Consider the following 20,606-nt stretch of genomic DNA (forward strand, 5'->3'; position numbering starts at 1 on the left):
GAGGTCAAGAGATCGAGACCATCCTGGTTAACATAGTGAAACCCCGTCTCTACTAAAAATACAAAAAAAAAAAAAAAAAAGAAAGAAAGAAAGAAAAACAAACCTGAGTAGGTGGTTGGCTCAGTTAAGGTCAGATGCCCACAGCTGGACCAATCCACATGGCCAGGATATTAGCGAATTCTGACTGGCCTGGTCATTTGCCCAGTCCTGCTGTGGGAGTGAGGGAGAAGGCAGGATGCTGGGATTGGAAATTCTCAGGACTGACCTGAGTAAAAGAAAGTGGAAAGGGTGGAAACTCCCTAAGAAAGTGGAGATGCTTTCCTGGCACGGTGACTCATGCCTGTAATCCCAACATTTTGGGAGGATGAGGCGGGTGGATCATCTGGGGTCAGGAGTTCAAGACCAGCCTGACCAACATGGAGAAACCCTTTCTCTACTAAAAATATAAAAATTTAGCGGGTGTAGTGGCAGGCACCTGTAGTCCCAGCTACTCAGAAGGCTGAGGCAGGAGAGTCGCTTGATCCTGGGAGGTGGAGGTTGCAGTGAGCCAAGATTGTACCACTGCACTCCAGCCTGGGCAACAAGAGTGAAACTGTCTCAAAAAAGAAAAGAGCCAGGCGTGGTGGCTCACGCCTGTAATCCCAGCACTTTGGGAGGCTGAAGCAGGCAAATCACGAGATCAAGATATCTAGACCATCCTCGCCAACATGGTGAAATCCCGTCTCTTCTAAAAAATACAAAAATTAGCTGCGCATGGTGGCATGTGCCTGTATTCCCAGCTACTCAGGAGGCTGAGGCAGGAGAATCAGTAGAACCCAGGAGGCGGAGGTTGCGGTGAGCCTAGATCAAGCCACTGCACTCCAGCCTGGCAATAGAGTGAGGCTCCATCTCAAAAAAAAACAAAAAGGCAAGGAAAAGAAAAGAAAGTGGAGATATTCAACAGTCAAAACAACGCAGGCATAGTGGTGTGAAATTCTACTCATGCTTTGCTCATTTGATTCACCCCTGTGTGATGGGCCTTAGAGGACGGGTAACATTTTTTTTTCTTTATCCTCATTCTGCTACTAACTCAGGGCAGACCAGATAGAACACTTCGAGCTCCAGAGAACCTTCTCTTCCTCTCTTCTCTCTTCACTCCTCCTCCTTCTCTCTCTCACCCCACTTTATTCTCCTCTCTTTGAAGATTGCCTTTCTGAGCTAAAAGCAGAACTACCATTTAACCCAGCACTATTGCTGGGTATATACCCAGAGGAATACAAAACATTCTACCGCAAAGACACATGCACGTGAATGTTCATTGCAGCACTGTTCACAATTGCTAAGACATGGAATCAACTTAAATCAACATCAGAGACAGACTGGATAAAGAAAATGTGGTATATATATATACCACGGAATATTACCCAGCCATAAAAAATCAAGATCATGTCTTTTGTGGGAACACAGATGGACCTAGAGGCTATTATTCTCAGCAAACTAACGCAGGAACAGAAAACCAAATAGCATATGTTCTCACTTATGAGAGCTAAATGATAAGAACTCATGAGCAGAAAGTAGAAAATAACTGGTGTCTACTTGAGCAGGGAGGGTGGGAGGAGGAAGAGGAGCAGAAAAGATAACTATTGGGGAATTAGGTGATGTAATGAAATGTACAACAAACCTCTGAGACACATCTTTATGTAACAAACCTTCCCATGTACCCTCAAATCTAAAATAAAAATTATATAAATAATTAAAAATTTAAAAAGCTCACCTTTCCTGCTTTTCTGCTTTTCTCTCCAATGAACAGTCAAAGAAAGATGGTTTCCCATAACGTTTTTTTAACCTCAAAGTTCTAAGTCAACAAAGCAGAGAGTGGTCACTCAAGAAGGCTTGACATCATTTCCCTGTCTACACATCCAATCCTGAATGACAAATATCGGTGTCCAATTTCAAAATTCCAGGAGAAGCTTGACGATTGTCCTGCCTTGCTTCAGGGAATCAAGGTTCCAAGGTCATATGGTCCACTGTTTTTTCATCACAGGTATAAAGCAAACTCTGAGAAAGTAGCCAGAGAAACATACAGCTCTAATGAGTCATCAATGACAGAGTGGATAAAGAAAATGTGGTGTATATATATACCATGGAATATTATGCAGCCATAAAATGCAGCTGGTGAATAGTATATACTAACTAACTGCAGGCCAGAGGCCAGGCTAAAAGCTTTTTCATGTATTCATTCATTCATTCATTCTTTCTCTCTCTTTCTTTCTTTTTGAGACAGATTCTCACTCTGTCACTATGCTGGAGTGCAGTGGCGTGATCTTAACTCACTGCAACCTCCACCTACTGGGTTCAAGTGATTCTCCTGCCTCAGCCTCCAGAGTAGATGGAATTACAGGCATGTGCCACCACACCTGGCTAATTTTTGTATTTTTAGTAGAGATGGGATTTCACCATGTTGGTCAGGCTGGTTTCAAACTCCTGACCGCATGATCCACCCGCCTCCAACTCCCAGAGTGCTGGGATTACAGGCATGAGCCACCACACCTGGCCTCATGCATTATTTCATTGGTGCATCATAATCATAATACTTAGGTATTCTATTATTATCCCCATTTTATAGATGAGGCAGTCAAGACTAGGGAGGCCAAGTGAACTTGTTCAAGATCACACAACTAAAAAGATTTTCTGAATAAATGGCACTTGTTCTTTTTTTTTTTTTTTTTAAGAGACAGGCACTTGCTATGTTGCCTAGACTGGTCTCGAACTCCTGGACCCAAGCAAAGTGTTGGATTTACAGGTGTGAGCCACCACACCCGACCTCAAGAGCACTTGTTCTTAACCACCATGCTGTGATTCTCCCTGCAAAAAAATAGGAGGCTAAGGTAATGCTCTCAGCTGTGTGAACACACTGGGCTACCTTACTTTACATGAGGAATGACACCGAAAGGAGCAAATCCAAAGCTAGTGATAAAGAAGAAAGCAGCCCCTGACCACTGGGAACTGGCCTGGCACTGACAGGTAAATCTTGGTGCTTTCCTAAACATAAACAATTTCACAGAGGATCCATGTTAGAAAAAGCCACTCTGTAGCCATGATGACTTGGAACAGAAAGAAGACTCCCTAATGACCTGTGAACACAGACAAAACATGAACATTGTCCAAGCCACAAAATACCACACATGACCCTCTCCTGGTGAATGCGAGTGACGGGCGTTCTTCACCAGTCATAGTTTTAGCCTCGCTCTAGTCTGCTTTTCCTCCCTTCCTAGTAGATAAAACGCATTGAGATGTTCAGTAGTAAAACAGCCTCTCTTTCAGGCTACACCCAAGCCCATTCACATCCCAGCTTGCTTGGACTCTCCCCAAAATCACACAACCAAAGTCCAAATCCTATAACAAGTCCTTTCTAACATGTTCCATGGTTCCCCATGTGTGTCCTCCCTTGCTGCAATGAACATGAAACACAACTTGTTCAATATGAGTGTGTTCCTGGAGGTCTTTGGCTGGAAGGCATCAACACTGTCTACTTCTGCTTGTCAGGGGCCTGCTGTGATGGACTCAAGGCTGCTCTCTCTCCCTGGACCAAAGAGGTTGAAAACCAAAGTCCTTGGTCCTAGAGGGCAGCGCAATCCAAACAGATTCCAGTAACCGGAGACATTCAATAACCCTTCCCTCCACACATACACACATAAGGAAAGTAGAGAGGGCCATTTCTGCATCTTGCTCTAGAGCAGAGTGACCCCAACACTATCGAAGGGACAGAACGCAGTGAGATGGACCCAGGTGCCACACCTAGATCCTGCTTGAAGTTGCTCCAATTCTTTTCCTACCCCAAAGTTCTTCTCTGTTGCTCTGAGCTGCACAATTGTGGACCCATAACAATTGAATAGCTGAGAAAAAAAAATAAAAAAACCTAAAGGGTCAATTTCATACTTCCTCTAAGACCATGGTGAAGTTCAAGTTTTCCATAAATGTAACAAACCTTCACAGACTGAAAAGAAAATGGTTTTCTCAACCACTTGTCCTCAATCTAGTTGCATGGAGCTGACTCAGCATCTCAGGGAGGTAAAAATCAAGGATCATTGTTTTTTAAAGCACCCCTAAGTGACTCTCATGTGCAACCAGGGTTGAGAATCACTAGTTGTTCAACTGATCATCACTGAGCATGCACTGGGTTCCATGAGCTGTGTTGTATGCTGGAGACGCTCTGGCAAATAACACAGATGCAATTCCTGTCCTTGAGAGTCTACACTCTAGGGGGAAAGAAAAGCAACTAATAAACAAATAAACGTCTAATTATACATTGTGGTAAGTGCAATGAAGAAGATGTAGCGTGCCGGGGTGCAGAACAACAGGCGGACCTCTTCAGGTAAGAAAGGAATTAAAGGCTTCACTAAAGAGGTGAAATGAAGCTGAGTGTAGAGGAGTAAGAGGGAGTGAGCATTGAGGAAGGGAAGTAAGACTGTTCTAAAGGCTTGGTGGGGTGGCTCACACATGTAATCCCACCACACTGGGAAACCAAGGCAGGAGTATTGCCTAAGCCCGGAATTTGAGACCAGCCTGGGCAACACAGCAAAACCCTGTCTGTACAAAAAGAAAAAGATAAAAAAGCTGGGAGTGGTGGCACATGCCTGTAGTCCCAGCTACTCAGGAGGCTGAGGAGGGAGGGTTGCTTTAGCCCAGGGAGGTTGAGGCTGCAGTGAGCTATAATTGCACCACTGCACTCCAGCGTGAGTGATAGAGGATGACCCTGTCTCAAAACAAGAAAAGAAAATGGTCTAGGCAGAAAAAAACATACAAAGGCCCTGAGCTGGGAAAGTGTGTGCAAAGAAGTGAAAGGAGGCTGCCAGGGCTCAGGTGAGCCAGGAGCAGTGTGCAGGCATCTGCTTCCTCGAGCTGCCACACAAACTGCCACTGGCTGAGTGGCCTAAAGTGATCGAAATGTATTTTCTTGCAGTTCAAAGGCCAGAAGTTGAAGATCAAGGTGTCAGCAGGGTTGTTTCCTTCTGAGAGCTGCAGGAGAAGGATCTGTTCTGGCTGCTCTCCTTGGATTGCAGAATGCCGACTTCTCCCTGTGTCTTCACGTGGTCTTCCTTCCGCAGCTGTCTGTGTATGCCTTTCTTATGAGGATGCCAGTCATACCGGATTAAGGCCCAGTCAAACGAAAACATTTTAACATAATTACCTCCATAGAGGCCCTATCTCCACAGAAGGTAACATTTGGAAGGAAACAATGAGGGTTGGGACTTGGAATTTGGAGGGGGTTAGGTTGAGGGATACACAATTCAGCCCACGACATCATAGTAAAGGGATTTGGAACTTTTTAAAAGTGGAATGGGATTGGCGGGTTTTAAATGAGATGGCACATCTGATTTAAATGAATGCTCTGAGCTGGGTGCAGTGGTTCATGCCTTAATGCCGCACTTTGGGAGGCCGAGGTGAGTGGATCACTTAAGGCCAGGAGTTCGAGACCAGCCTGGCCAACATGGTGAAACCTTGTCTCCTCTAAACATATAAAAATTAGCTGGGCATGGTGGCGGACACCTGGAATCCCAGGTACTCAGGAGGCTGAGGCATGAGAGTAGTTCGAATCTGGAAGGTGGAGATTGCAGTGAGCCAAGATCGTGCCACTGCACTCCAGCCTGGTGACAGAGCAAATGCTCTGGCTATTTACTGTGCTGGTGGCAGACTGGAGGAAAAGATGAGTGGGAGAGTGAGACCTCTGAGCGACTTACTTATGTTCAGATGGCAGTCCTCTCCTTTACTTGTTATGTGACCCCAGGCATGTTATGTGACCTTTTCTGAGACTCAGTCTCCCCATCTGTAAAACTCGAATAATTATAGTACCCCACACACAAATTTGTTGAGAGAATTAATGAGTCATCCACATTTAGTATATACGAAATGCAAATGCTAGATAAATGTTAAATATTATTATATTTTTAGCCATCTTGGAAAGAGACAGCAGTGCCTGTGACAGGATGCCTCTGCGTGGCTCCCAATCCTCTCATCTTCTCGTATTTACGGCCTTGTGGAATCCCCTCCCTAGAGTGTGGGCTGAACCTAGTGACTTGCTTCTAAGAAATAAAACTGGCAAAAGTGGTGGGATGTCACTTCCAATATCAGGTGGCTGCCATAACACAATACCACAGACTGGAGGATTAAACAACAGGCACTTACTTTCTCACAGTTCTGGACGGTGGAAGTCCAAGATCAAGGTCGGACAGCAGGGTTGGTAGGACAGATTGGTTTCTGGTGAGGGCTCTCTTCCTGGCTTGCAGACGGCCACCTTCTTACTGTGTTCTCACATGGTCTTTCCCACCATGTTTCTTCCTCTTCTTGTAAGGACACAGGTCCCGTCAGATTAGCGCCCCACCCTTACAACCTGGTTTAAGTATCTCCAAAAGGGCCCTATCTCCAAATACAGTCACGTTAGGAGTTAGAACTTTAACATGTGGATTTGGGAGATGGGGAAGATGGCTGCAATTCTGTCCATAACCATTAAAAAAAACCTGTGAGTTCTGTCTTCTTTCTCTACATAGATACAGATAGACAGATAGATATAGATACAGGCATGTAGATATCTTCTCATATGCTTGCTTTGATGAAACAAGCTTCCCTGTTGTCAGGGAGAACCATCTAGCAGGAAACTGAGGGCAGCTTCTGGCCAGCAGCCAGCTATGAACACAGGCCCTCAGCCCAACAGTTCTCAAGGAACTGAATCCTGCCAACAACCACATGAGCCTAGAAGTGGAGCCTCCCGACATTGAATCTTGAAGTAACTACAGCCTTTTGGGTACCGTGATGGCAGCCTGCAAGAGACTCTGAGTAGAGGATCCGGTCAAGCTGTGCCTGGATGCCTGACCCCTAGAAACTGCATGTTGTTTTAAGCTACTAAGTTTTGGGGTGCTTTGTTATGCCATAATCGAAAACAAACACATTAGCTAGACACAGGGCAGCATGCACCTGTAGTCCCAGCTACTTAGGAGGCTGAGGCAGGAGAATCTCTTGAACCCAGGATTTCGAGGTAAGCCTGGGCAGCAAGGTGAGACCCCACTGCTATTAAAAAAAAAGAGAGAAAGAAAGGTAGGCAGCGAGGCAAGCAGGCACAAAGGAAGCGGAGGGGGAGGGAGGGGAAGGAAATGGAGGGGAAAGAGAGGGAGGGAAAGGAAGAGAGGGGAGGGAGAGGAAAAGAAGGGGAAGGAGAGGGAAAGGAGAAGAAGGAGAGGGGAAGGAGGGGGAGGAGAGGGGAAGGAGGGGGAGGAGAGGGGAAGGAGGGGGAGGAGAGGGGAAGGAGGGGGGGAGAGAAAGGAGGGGGAGGAGAGGGGAAGGAGCGGGAGGAGAGGGAAAGGAGGGGGAGGAGAGGAAAAGGAGGGGAGGAGAGTAAAAGGAGAAGGAGAGGGAAAGGAGAGGGAGGAGAGGGAAAGGAGGGGGAGGAGAGGGAAAGGAGGGGGAGGAGAGGGAAAGGAGGGGGAGGAGAGGGAAAGGAGGGGGAGGAGAGGGAAAGGAGGGGGAGGAGAGGGAAAGGAGGGGGAGGAGAGGGAAAGGAGGGGGAGGAGAGGGAAAGGAGGGGGAGGAGAGGGAAAGAAGGGGGAGGAAAAGGAAAGGGGGGGAGGAGAGGGAAAGAAGGGGGAGGAGAGGGAAAGAAGGGGAGGAGAAGGAAAGGAGAAGGAGAGGGAAAGGAGGGGGAGGAGAGGGAAAGGAGGGGAGGAGAGGGGAAGGAGGGGGAGGAGAGGGGAAGGAGGGGGAGGAGAGGGGAAGGAGGGGGAGGAGAGGGGAAGGAGGGGGAGGAGAGGGGAAGGAGGGGGAGGAGAGGGGAAGGAGGGGGAGGAGAGGGGAAGGAGGGGGAGGAGAGGGGAAGGAGGGGGAGGAGAGGGGAAGGAGGGGGAGGAGAGGGGAAGGAGGGGGAGGAGAGGGGAAGGAGGGGGAGGAGAGGGGAAGGAGGGGGAGGAGAGGGGAAGGAGGGGGAGGAGAGGGAAAAGGAGAAGGAGAGGGAAAGGAGGGGGAGGAGAGGGAAAGGAGGGGGAGGAGAGGGAAAGGAGGGGGAGGAGAGGGAAAAGGAGAAGGAGAGGGAAAGGAGGGGGAGGAGAGGGAAAGGAGGGGAAGCGGAAGGGGAAGGGGAAGGGAAGGGAAGGGAAGGGAAAGAGAGAAAAAAGAAGAAGAAAAGTGAGTAATTTGCCCGAATTCACACAGTAAATGGTAGAGCCAAGAAAAATAAAATAAAAAATGATAACAGGTCAGGCATGTTGACTCTCACCTGTAATTCCAGGACCTTGGGAGGCCAAGGCAGGAGGATCTCAGGAGGATCTCATGTCCAGGAGTTTGAGACCAACCTGGACAACATAAGGAGACCCCCATCTCTGAAAAAAAAAAAAAAAACATTTAAAGATTAGCAAGGCATGGTGGCATGCACCTGTAGTCCCAGCTACCTGGGAGGCTGAGGTGGGAGGATCGCTGGAGCCTAGGAGGTCAAGGCTACAATGAGCTATGATCATGCCACTTGCACACCAGCCTGGGCAACAGAGTGCGACCCTGTCTCAAATGAAAAAAAGAAAAGAAAAGAAAAGAAAAAAATGATAATAATAATAATAGGGAAGGACAAAAACAAAGAATCCTACCAGGTCTCTTGGATTCCAGAACTAGCAAGAAAAAAATCACGAAACCAAAGCAAACTACTCCTGTCCCAAAACAAGAATAAATAATCCACAGATCATAAAATCAGGGACTCTGGAGCACATACATTAATATAACTATATGTCCCTTAGAATAAAGTTCTATCAAAGCTTAATAACCAAACAAATTAGCTATTGGCATTATTTTGCCTCCACTAAAACCCTGAGCAGTAGCAGAAATACAGATCCACAGTTCTAAAAACCTTATCACGAGGGCTCCTTTCATAAGAGCAGGTGGCTGTGATTTTCTTCTTTCTTGTTCCCTTTTTTCTATCCTTTGGGGAGCCATCTGTAAGTGTTTGGTTTCGAGATTCAAAAACAAACCCCGTGACTTCGAACAATGGGTTAAAAGGGTTGTACAGATGTGAACTGAACAGAGAAACAAGTTACAGAAAAACATTACAAAAGAAATTTCTTCAGGCCATTTTCTTAGGAAACTTCACACTGCAAATTAATCCTTCCACCTGAAGTCCCATCTTCTAACATTTTACATGTGTATATGTGTTTTACATCGTTGTTGAATTGCTGTCATATTCAGTATGTCTTGGTACTTCAATGCCTCCAGTTCCTTCTCCAAAAAAAAAAAAAAGAAGAAGAAGAGATGGCGCCATCGTACTCCAGCCTGGGTAACAAGAGCGAAACTCCATCTCAAAACAAAACAAAACAAAACAAAAAAGTGCTTATCTCAGTATCTGGGCTGCTTGAATGACAGCACTGTTATTTATCATATTATCATTCATTCATTCAACAAACACCTAGGTAGCAGCATGAGAGCCAATTTTTCATCAATTCATGGTTCTAAAGTGGAGGACCCAGAATCTCTATGTATAGCAGCAGCAACCTAGCTAGAAACAGAAGACGAGACTCTCGTCTGGAAGCGGTGACGGGGAAGGGCAGCTGACAGATGCTTAAGGAGGCTTAAACCATCCTGCTGCTGCTGTTGCTTGGTCTTTTCAGAAAAGAAAAGCACTGGTTGGGTGCCCTGGCTCACATCTGTAATCCCCACACTCTGAGAGGCTAAGGCAGGAGGATCCCTTGAGGCCAGAGTTTGAGATCAGCCTAGGCAACACAGTAAAACCTTGAGTCTAAAAAAAAAGTGTTTTGTTTTTTTTTTTCTCAAATTAGCCAGGTGTGGTAGAGTGTACCTATAGTCCTAACTACTTGGGAGGCTGAGGTCAGAGGATCACTTGAGCCTAGGAGTCCAAGGCTGCAGTAAGGTGGAATCATGCCACGGCACTCCAGCCTGGGTGACAGTGCAACGCTTTACCTCTAAAAAATAGAAGGAGGCCGGGCGCGGTGGCTCACTCCTGTAATCCCAGCACTTTGGGAGGCCGAGGCGGGTGGATCATGAGGTCAAGAGATCGAGACCATCCTGGTGAAACCCCGTCTCTACTAAAAATACAAAAAATTAGCTGGGCATGGTGGCGCGTGCCTGTAATTCCAGCTACTCGGGAGGCTGAGGCAGGAGAACTGCCTGAACCCAGGAGGTGGAGGTTGCAGTGAGCCGAGATCGCGCCATTGCACTCCAGCCTGGGTAACAAGAGCGAAACTCCATCTCAAAAAATAAACCAACAAACAAAAAAAAAAAATAGAAGGAAAAAAGTAAAGACGAGCACTGTTATCACTATTCAACTGATAAGAAAGTTTAGGCTGGCATAGCTCCAGGGACTTAGGGTATGGAAAATCAGACCCCCTAAAAAGGCACCGAGCTGCCTTGGGGCAGAGACTTTGCCTGAAGGATTTAACCCTCTATCTCCAAGGCACAGATACAGTGCCCCATACACAGCAGGTCTTACACAGGTTCCCCAGGAGCAAAGCCTGAAACAGGGACTTATGCCCTGATTTATTGAGGGAGTGCCCTTGCTAACAGAAAGGGGTTCCATTCTAGACCCGAAGACAGCATTCTTCGATCTCACGCAAGAAAGAATTCAGGGCAAGTCCACAGAAGAAAGTGAACGTAAGTTTATTTAAGAAGTAAAGGACTAAAACAATGATTACTCCATAGGCAGAGCAGTCCCAAGGGCTGCTAGTTGGCTATTTTTATGGTTATTTCTTAATCATATGCTAAACCAGAGATAGATTATTCATGAGTTTTCTAGCAAAAAGGCCAGGAATTCCTGGAACAGAGGGCTCCTCTTTCTCTTAGACCACATAGGGTTAATTTCTGGATGTCGCCATGGCATTTGTAAACTGTTATGGCACTGGTGGGAGTGTCTTTTAGCACGCTAATGCATAATTAATTAGCATATGAGTAGTGAGGATGACCAGAAGTCACTTTTGTCACCATCTTGGTTTTGGTGGGTTCCGCAGGCTTCTTTATTGCATCTTATCAGCAGGATTATTTATTTATTTTATTTTTTATTTTTTTAATTTTATTTATTTATTTATTTATTTATTTATTTTTTGAGACGGAGTTTCGCTCTTGTTACCCAGGCTGGAGTGCAATGGCGCGATCTCGGCTCACTGCAACCTCCGCCTCCCGGGTTCAGGCAATTCTGCCTCAGCCTCCTGAGTAGCCGGGATTACAGGCACGTGCCACCATGCCCAGCTAATTTTTTGTATTTTTAGTAGAGACGGGGTTTCACCATGTTGACCAGGATGGTCTCGATCTCTTGACCTCGTGATCCACCCGCCTCAGCCTCCCAAAGTGCTGGGATTACAGGCGTGAGCCACCGCACCCGGCTATTTATTAAGTTTTGAGATGGAGTCTCACTCTGCCGCCCAAGCTACAGTGCAAGTGGTGTGATCTCTGCTCACTGCAACCTCAGCCTCCCTCATTTGAGCAATTCTCGTGCCTCAGCCTCCCAAGGAGCTGGGATTACAGGTACCTACCACCACCCCCAGCTAATTTTTGTATTTTTAGTAGAGACAGAGTTTTGCCATGCTGGTCATGCTAGTCCCGAACTCTTGACCTCAGGTGATCCACCCACCTCAGCCTCAAAGTGCTGGGATTACAGCTGCGAGCCACCGCTCTCGGCCATCAGCAGGGTCTTTATGACTTGTATCTTTTCCTGCTGACCCCCAACCTCATCCTGTGACTACGAATACCAGACTTCCTGGGAATGCAGCCCAGCAGATCTCAGCTTCATTTCACCCAACCCATGTTCAAGATGGAGTCACTCTTGTTTGAACGCCTTTGACACCCTGAGGAGAAAAGGAGTCAGGGAAGTGAGAAAGAAAAGGAAAGTGTATCGATTCAGCAGAAGCCTAGCCTCAGACCCACTCCAGAAGGAGCTCTGGGGCATGAAGCCATCACAGAGTTATCCAGCCTGTAACTAGGGGCCAGCTTTACGGATGGCCTCTCCACTGGCGGTGAGCTGCCCTTGGGGATGATGCAAAGTGTGACTTCCCAGGCATCCCTCAGCACCATCAACTGAGCACAATTCCCTGACAGCTGCCTTAGACTCCTAAATGGGATCCAGGTGGGAAACCAGTAGTATCCAGGACAATGCTCAATAAATATTTGTTGGATGAATGACTCATAACTAGAGCACAATTCTCCTACTCTCTCTGTATCTCTTCTCTATACCCAAGAGAGGACTTTCAACCCACAAACATTTCACAGTCATCATCTCTAATTCAGAAAGCTTCCCCAGCACAACTAAACAGCCTGGCAAGAGTCACAACGGACTGTGTTTGGTTACCACTTCGAAGGAGGAAGGACACGCTGTTGAGGTGTTTTTTTTTTTTTTTTTTTTTGGAGACCGAGTTTCGCTCTTGTTACCCAGGCTGGAGTGCAATGGCGCAATCTCGGCTCACCGCAACCTCCGCCTCCTGGGTTCAGGCAATTCTCCTGCCTCAGCCTCCTGAGTAACTGGGATTACAGGCACGTGCCATCATGCCCAGCTAATTTTTTTGTATTTTTAGTAGAGACAGGGTTTCACCATGTTTACCAGGATGGTCTCGATCTCTCGACCTCGTGATCCACCCGCCTCAGCCTCCCAAAGTGCTGTTGAGGTTTTAAGCTACGGACTAATACCTTCACCCATCATCCAAGGCCGCCACAAATTAACAGTTGCATGGGGTTTTTGTCTGACAGCTGGGCAAAGCCAATGCGTGTCAAGGGACATGAGACATAACATAAAAAGGCCACTTGAATTTCATCTCCTGGAGAGGGCATTTGCTTCTCACGTTCTTGGACCGCCCCTGGGTGGAGAACTCAGCCAAGGGACTAATATACCTTTTACACCAAATCGGTATTAAAGCCGGAATGTGTAGGATAATCATTCCTGGCAAGAGGAATCAAGCCAGGTCTTTCCACCTTTTTTGTTTTAATTACACCCATTTTCCATCCAGCTCTCAAGTGCCCTGCCATTCTGATAAAGTTGCTAGCCGCCCCCACAACCACCACTCTGTCCTTCCTCTTCTCCATCTCACAAACGAAAGCAGCCCATACAAGGGAAAGAGGATTTGGCAAGAGAAGGGTTACAATGTAATCCTTTCCCAAAGGAGAACTCCATCCCCTCTCCACCCTGCTGCCAGAGTAAGCCTCTGCTAAAATGAAAACCCTTCAATCTTTGGACAACATACGCAATCTTTCATAGGGCTCACAAGATTTGATGTAAGAGGGTTTACACCTGCTCTCCCTCCAGCCTGCCACAGGATCTTTGCATATGCTGATCCCTTGGTGGAATGCACTCACCTCCAGCTACTCCTTCAGCTCAGAGCTTAAATGTTGTATCTTCAGCTCCCTGTCTCACTCAGATCTGCTCTGGTTGTCACAGCACGTTTTCTTCATGGCATATCACAGATCGTTACTATAGTTTTGTGTCGGTGTTCTCCAACGCTGGTGCACCAGAAGAAAGCTCTTATTTTGATGGTTATCACGTAGCTATCTGCACTTTCCAATTAGTTTCTGGAGTGGAGGGAATAAAGGATGCACGCTCTCATTTTAGAGATGAGGAAATTGAACTGGGTAGGAAACAATATTTATCTGAGGTCACGTGGTTTGTTGGTAAATGGGTTTTTTTTTTTTTTTTTTAAGACAAATTTGGCTATTTTCTCCTGAAATACTCAGCCCTTTTGCAAACAGCCTGTGTTACTCCCACCTCAGCTGTAGGGACTGCTGTCTTCCTGATTCACTGCTGGCCAGGGAGGAGTGTCCTAGGATTCAGTGAAGAACCACATAGAAACCTCATAAGGAGGCTGGACACAGTGGCTCATACCTGTAATCCCTGCATTTTGGGAGGCTGAGGTGGGTGGATTACCTGATGTCAGGAGTTAGAGACCAGCGTGGCCAACATGGCGAAACCTTGTCTCTACCAAAAATACAAAAAAATTAGCTGGGCATGGTGGCACGTGCCTGTAGTCCCAGCTACTCGGGAGGCTGACGCTGGAGAATCGCTTGAACTCAGGAGGGGAAGGTTGCAGTGAGACAAGATCATACCACTATACTCCAGACTAGGTAACAGAGCGAGATGCTGTCTCCAAAAAAAAAATAAATAAATAGACACTGTGGAACCAGAGTCACTGGCTTCAAATCCTGGGTATGTCCCCAGACATAGAATGATGGGCAAATCATACAAGGCCACTGGGGCTCCGTTTCCATATACGTAAGCTGAAGATAAGAATACCTAGCTCAGAGTAGTTTGAGAATTGAAAGATTTAAGATCCCTAAAAGGGACCAGGTGTGGTGGCTCACACCTGTAATCCCAACACTTTGGAAGTCTGAGGCGGGCGGATTACTTGGGGCCAGGAGTTCAAGACCAGCCTCGGCAACATGGCGAAACTCCACCTCTAAAATGTACAAAAATTAGCCAAGTGTGGTGGTGTGTGCCTGCAGTCCCCGCTACCCAAGGGGGCTGAGGTGGGAAGATCACTTGAGCCCAGGAGGTAGAGGTTGCAGTGAGTTGAGATTGTGCCACTCCACTGTAGCCTGGGCAACAGAGTGAGACCCTATCACACACACACAAAAAGGGCATGTAAAGGGGGTAGGACAATGCCTGGCTCGTAGTAAGCCCTCAATTAAAAGTAAATTATTGGCCAGGCATGGGGCTCATGCCTGTAATCCTAGCACTTTGGGAAGCTGAGATGGGTGGATCACTTGAGGTCAGGAGTTCAAGACCAACCTGGCCAACAAGGTGAAACCCGATCTCTACTAAAAATGCAAAAAGTTAGCTGGGTGTGGTGGCAGGTGCCTGTAATCCCATGTACTCGGGAAGCTGAGGCAGGAGAATCACTTGAACTCAGGAGGTGGAGGTTACAGTGAGCCGAGATCGCACCACTGCACTCAGCCTGGGCAACAACAGTGAAACGACATCTTAAAAAATGGTAAATTATTGCTGTTATTATTATCTCGTTTCTTTCAAGTAATTCCCTTTTTCTTTAAGTTTGCCCAGAATAGGTTTCTATTGCTTGAAGCCAAAAAATCCTAATGATATACCTGCCTTTTCCTTTTGAACAGAGAAGGCGTGGTTAGCCAAGTAAAAATGAGATTCCTGGGGGCAGTGGTTTTTATCAGACAGAGAAGGGTCCCACTGAACGTTAGCAGGAGCAACAGAGAGGCTCTGAGGAAAGGAGGAAGGACAGGACACGGGGTTGCTCCTGCAAGGAGAGGAGAGACGCCCTCCCCATCCTCTCGTGGAGCAGGAAACACCGGTTCGCTCAGTCATGCTCCTGGGCTGTGGGGGAAGTGCAGCCACGCTGCCCACTGCAATCCCCTGGGCAGCTGCATCCAGCCCTAAAGATCCTCACTCCATTGGTCTGGGAGTGACACACCGAGCACAGGGACTTTTTTTTAAGTGTCCAGGTGGCTCAAAGGTGCCACCAAGATAGAGAGCCTCCACCTAGGATGAAAGAACTGAAAGATCATCCCTCCTGCATTCCCCTTGCCTTTGCAGCGGGGACTTCCCACACTAATGAGCATATGCATCCTCCTGTCAAAATGAAGATGCTGGGCCAGGCACAGTGGCTCACATCTGTAATCCCAATATTTTGTGAGTCCAAGGTGGAGGATCGTATAAGGCCAGGAGTTCAAGACCAGTCTGAGCAATACAGCAAGATCCTCATCTCTAAAAAAAAAAATTTTTTATTAGCTGGGCAGGTGGGGCACAGTGGCTCATGCCTGTAATCTCAGCACTTTGGGAGGCTGAGGCAGGTGGATTACCTAAGGTCAGGAGTTCAAGACCAGCCTAGCCAACATGGTGAAACCCTGTCTCTATTAAAAATACAAAAATGAGTCGGGCATGGTAGCATGTGCCTGTAATCCCAGCTACTTGGGAGGCTGAGGCAGGAGAACCACGTGAACCCAGGAGGCGAAGATCACACCACTGCACTCCAGTCTGGGCGACAGAGCGAGACACTCTCTTCAAAAAAAAAAAAAAAAAAAAAAAATAGCTGGGTATGTTGGTGTGTACCTGTGGTCCCAGCTACCCAGGAGGCTGAGGTGGGAGGATTGCTTAAGCCCAGGAGTTCAAGGTTGCAGTGAGACGTGATTGCAACCCTGCACTCCAGCCTGGGTGACAGGGTGAAACCCTATCTCAGAAAAACTTTTTAAAGACAAAAACCAAAAGTCAAAATGCAGATTCTGATTCTGTATGTCCAGAAAGGGGCCTGAGCCTCTGCCTTTCTTACGTGCCCCCAGCTGGTACTGGTGCTGCCAGCCCAGGCACCACGCTTTGGGTAGCAGGTGTCTAGCAGAGTGCAGTGGCTCCAGGGCTCCTAAGCACAAAAGCCACTCACGCATCGTCCTCACAGGGCCAGGCTCCAATGCAGGACAGATGCTGCTTTGGGTCAGTTTGCTCAGAACATCTGGGCCTTCCTACGATGAGAGGTCACCCCCTGTCTCCCCACTCGGATGGCAGAAGGTGTTCCCAGGGACACAGAAGGAACCATACCGTCACTCAGGGCCACCCCAGTTGCTCCCTCAGCCCCTGATCAAGTCAGTCTGAGACCCCCCTGAGTCAAGTCTCTCCCACTTATCCCTCCTTGTCCAAACCCCAACCCCTGTGCACTGAGTATCCTCTCAAAATAAACCCGATGATCGCCCCCTGCCTCCACTTCCTGTTGCACCTGAGGCAATTATTACTTGTCATAAACAAGAACAGCCAGCTGTGCGTAGCTTTCGGCTCGCTGTTCTTAATACGCCTTATAATCATTTGGCTCGGAGGAGAATTCTCCAGCCCCACAATGGTTCTGCACAGCCAATCACAGTGAAGTCCTGGGCCGTGCGTTGATAATACAATCTGACACTGTCAGTCAGAGGGAATCAAGACTCTTGCTGCAGGGAGGAGGGAGAGAGGAAGACGAAGGGAGGGGCGGAGAGAGAGAGGGTGTGTGTGCCCCTTCCCCCTCTGAAAGTGCAGGTGCCTGCAGAGTCTCCCAGGAGCCTGTCCCTGCAGAGGCCTTGACAAATGTCAATGGACAGGACAAGATTTCTCCTTCTCCAAGACCTGTAGGTCCCCTCCTACCCCAGCTATACTCACACTCATTTCTTGTTTATGTGTCTCTCAAGCTCCATTCGGAGAGAATGGAGATGTCTTCTTGGACTAAATTAAAGTTGAAGCCAAGAGGACCAAGTTGGAGGGTGCTTGGAGGAACAGGTAGGTCCTCTCTGGCAGCCAACCTGCAAGGTGACCGCAGCTATTCCCGCCTTCAGGTACTCAGCCCCTTTTGTGACATCCCCTACCACGCGCAGACCAGGGCTGGTCTGCATCGTGAATAGAATATGGTTGTGCGCTCGCTCTCGCTCTCGCTCTAGCTCTCTCTCCCTTGGAAACCAGCTGCCATGTTGCAGAGACATTCAGGCAGCCAATGGCAAGCTCACTTGGGGAGGAACAGCCCCCATGTGAATGAGCTTGGGAGCAGAGTCTCCTCTGGTTGAGTCCTGATGTGACAGCTGCTCCGGCCCACAGCCCGACTGCAGCCTGATGAGAGGTCCTGAGCCAGAACCACCCAGCTAAGCTGCTCCTGGATTCCTGACCCACAGAAGCTGTGACATCACAGGTGTTTATTGTTTTCAGTTACTACATTTGGGGTAATTTTTTTACACAACAGTAGATGATGACTACACTATCCCAAATCAATCCACACATTTGGTGTTCCCACCAGCATGGGATGTGTCTTTCATTTTTTTGACACAGGGTCTCGCTGTGTAACATAGGCTGGATGTAGTAAGTAGCACAATTACAACTCACTGCAACCTCAATCTCCTGGCTCAAGCAATCTTCCCAGCTCAGCCTCCCCAGTCGCTGGGACCACACCTGGCTAATTTTTTTATTTTTGTAGAGACTAGGTCTCACTGTGTTGTCCAGGTTGGTCTCAACCCCCTGGGCTCAAGCAGTACTCCCACCTAGGCCTCTGAACATGCTGGAATTACAGGCATGAGCCAATGTGTGCAGCAAGTATGGGGTCTTTCTATGGCAAGGGGCCAGTCACTATGAGAGAGAAAAATCATAATATTAATAATACTAATAAGCTGGTAATGGTGGCTCACGCCTGTAGTCCCACCTACTCAGGAGGCTAAGGTGGGAGGATTGCTTGACCCCAAGAGGCTGAGGCTGCAGTGAGCCTTAACCACACCACTTCACTCTAGCCTGGCAAACACAGCAAGACTCTGTCCCAAATAACAATAATAATAGCTAACATTTAAATAAGCCTTACTTGGACCCAGGCACATTGCATTGTTCTAAGCACATTGCATGCATGAACTCATTTAATCCTATATTCAAATATTATTAGTATTCCTGTCATGCTCATCAGCCAGAAGCCACCAGAAACATACCCGTAGCTGAACAGAAATGGGTTTAGTAACTTCTTGCAACAAGGGAGCTCACACACCATGGGGAGTGGGAGGTGTGTCCCAGTAAGGGTGTGCTGGGGGGCTTGGTATAGGATTCTGGTTAGTTGGCAGAAAGCAGTGTTAATTCTGTGGCTGGGCATCACCATAATTTTTATGTAGGAGGCAGGAGGAATAGAGTGGGGCTAAAGCTGTCATTGGTAAAGCAGCAGTAATGGCATGTGTCAGTCAGAAGAAGGGGATGTGTTTGCCCATTTTTGTGGTTTGCCCACTGCGCATGCGTTTGTGTTCAGGTGTGATTCGTTATAGAGTGTCTTATTTTTGTCTTGTTTCATCATGATCAGCATGACATCTTCCAATACAACCTTTCTCTGAAATTGCTTAAGTAGGAAATACCACAGCCTAGCAGTAGTACCAGGCCAGATACTAGCTGACAACAATCAAGACTGGGCCCCCGGCCGGGCGCCGTGGCTCACGCCTGTAATCCCAGCACTTTGGGAGCTCAAGGTGGGCGGATCACTTGAGGTCGGGAGCTCAAGACCAGCCTGGCCAACATGGTGAAACCTCATCTCTACTAAAAATGCAAAAATTAGCTGGGTATGGGGGTGCACGCCTGTAATCCCAGCTACCCAGGGGGCTGAGGCACGAGATTCGCTTGAACTCAGGAGGTGGAGGTTGCAGTAAGCCAAGATCATGCCACTACACTCCAGCCTGGGCAACAGAGCCAGACTCTGTCTCAAATATAATGTTAAAAAGACTGGACTTTTTTTTTCTTATCCCCACTTTACAGATGGAAAATCTGAGGCCAAGATAAGCTCGGTAGTTATGTTGCCAAGCCTGGATGGAACTGCAGAGTTCCTCAAACTGTCTGTGTTGCGGCACTAGCTTTGCTCTGTTTTCTTTCATTTGCCAATCCATCGTGGGCCAGTACTTTCATAAAATACAATAAAAATGAATTGCTGTGATAATGATCATACATTTAGATGTTTTAGCAATGTTAAATTGCTATCAAAGCTTCTAAACAGGTACTGTCAAGTTCTATATTATTTGGTCTCAGACAAGGACAGTTCTCAGGCCATTACTGACCACAGACCACACTTTGGGCGGCTTTAGAAGTTGTCTGATGAAGAGTTTTTCAGTCCAGGCATGGTGGCTCACACCTCTAATCTCAGCACTTTGGGAGGCCAAGGCGGGCAGATCACTTGAGGTCAGGTGTTCGAGACCAGCCTGGCCAACATGGTGAAAACCCATCTCTACTAAAAATGCCAAAATTAGCCATATGTGGTGGCAGGTGTCTGTAATCCCAGCTACTTGGGAGGCTGGAGAATCGCTTGAACCTGGGACACGGAGGTTGCTGTGAGCCAAGATTATGCCACTGCACTATAGCCTGAGTGATGGAGTAAGACTCCATCCAAAAAAAAAAAAAAAAAAAAAGAGTTTTCCAAACTTCATGCATTTATCTTCATTTTTATCATTTCCATGTAGCACCTCTACTATTGCTTACTTAATACTATCTTTAAATATCCTCATCCCATGTCAACTAGCACCCATTAGGATGGCCACAGTTAAAAAGAACAGAAAATAACAAGTGTTGGCAAGGATGTGTAGAATTGGAACTTTTGTGCAGAGTTGGTGGGAATGAAGATGGTACAGCTGCTACAGAAAATGGTGTGGAAACTCCTCAAAAAGTTAAAAATACAAATATCATATGATCCAGCAATTCCATTTCTGGGATTTCAAATTTCCAAAAATTTGAAAGTGGGATTTTAAAGAAATATTTGCACACGTATGTTCATTGTGGTGTTATTCACAGTAATCAAGAAATAAAAGCAACCCAAATGCCCACTGACAGATGAAAAAATAATGAAAATCTGATATCTAGGTACAATGGAATGTTATTCAGTCTTTAAAAAGAGGGAAATTCAGCCAGGGTCTAACCCGCTATGGCTCATGCTTGTAATCCCAGCACTTTGGGAGGCCGAGGCGGGCAGATCACCTGAGGTCAGGAGTTTGAGACAAGCCTGATCAACATAGAGAAACCTCATCTCTAGTAAACATACACACACACAAAACAAAAATTAGCCAGGCATGGTGGCACATGCCTGTAATCCCAGCTACTCGAAGGACTGAGGCAGGAGAATCACTTGAACCAGGGAGGTGGAGGCTGCAGTGAGCCAAGATTGTGCCATTGCACTCCAGCCTGGGCAACAAGA

At 47.2% G+C, this 20,606-nt stretch overlaps 2 long non-coding RNA genes across 2 annotated transcripts in view; both read right to left on the reverse strand.

Annotated features, from left to right (window-relative positions):
* Window positions 1–511: 511 nt before the first annotated feature.
* On the reverse strand, window positions 512–8,341 carry LOC141580714 (uncharacterized). Its single transcript, XR_012513006.1, has 3 exons — window positions 8,243–8,341; window positions 6,166–7,044; window positions 512–2,037 (listed from the first exon to the last, which is right to left on the reverse strand). It is a non-coding gene; the product is annotated as an uncharacterized LOC141580714 (long non-coding RNA).
* Window positions 8,342–11,361: 3,020 nt separating this feature from the next.
* The window catches only part of LOC141580715 (uncharacterized), a 145,031-nt gene continuing 135,786 nt past the window's right edge, over window positions 11,362–20,606 (reverse strand). The window contains exons 3-4 of the long non-coding RNA XR_012513007.1: window positions 13,300–13,512; window positions 11,362–11,801 (exon numbers count right to left, since the gene is read on the reverse strand). This is a non-coding gene — a long non-coding RNA (uncharacterized LOC141580715). The remainder of the gene's footprint in view (window positions 11,802–13,299; window positions 13,513–20,606) is intronic.

Source organism: Saimiri boliviensis, chromosome 12 (assembly GCF_048565385.1).
Source record: "Saimiri boliviensis isolate mSaiBol1 chromosome 12, mSaiBol1.pri, whole genome shotgun sequence".
Lineage (NCBI taxonomy): Eukaryota > Metazoa > Chordata > Mammalia > Primates > Cebidae > Saimiri > Saimiri boliviensis.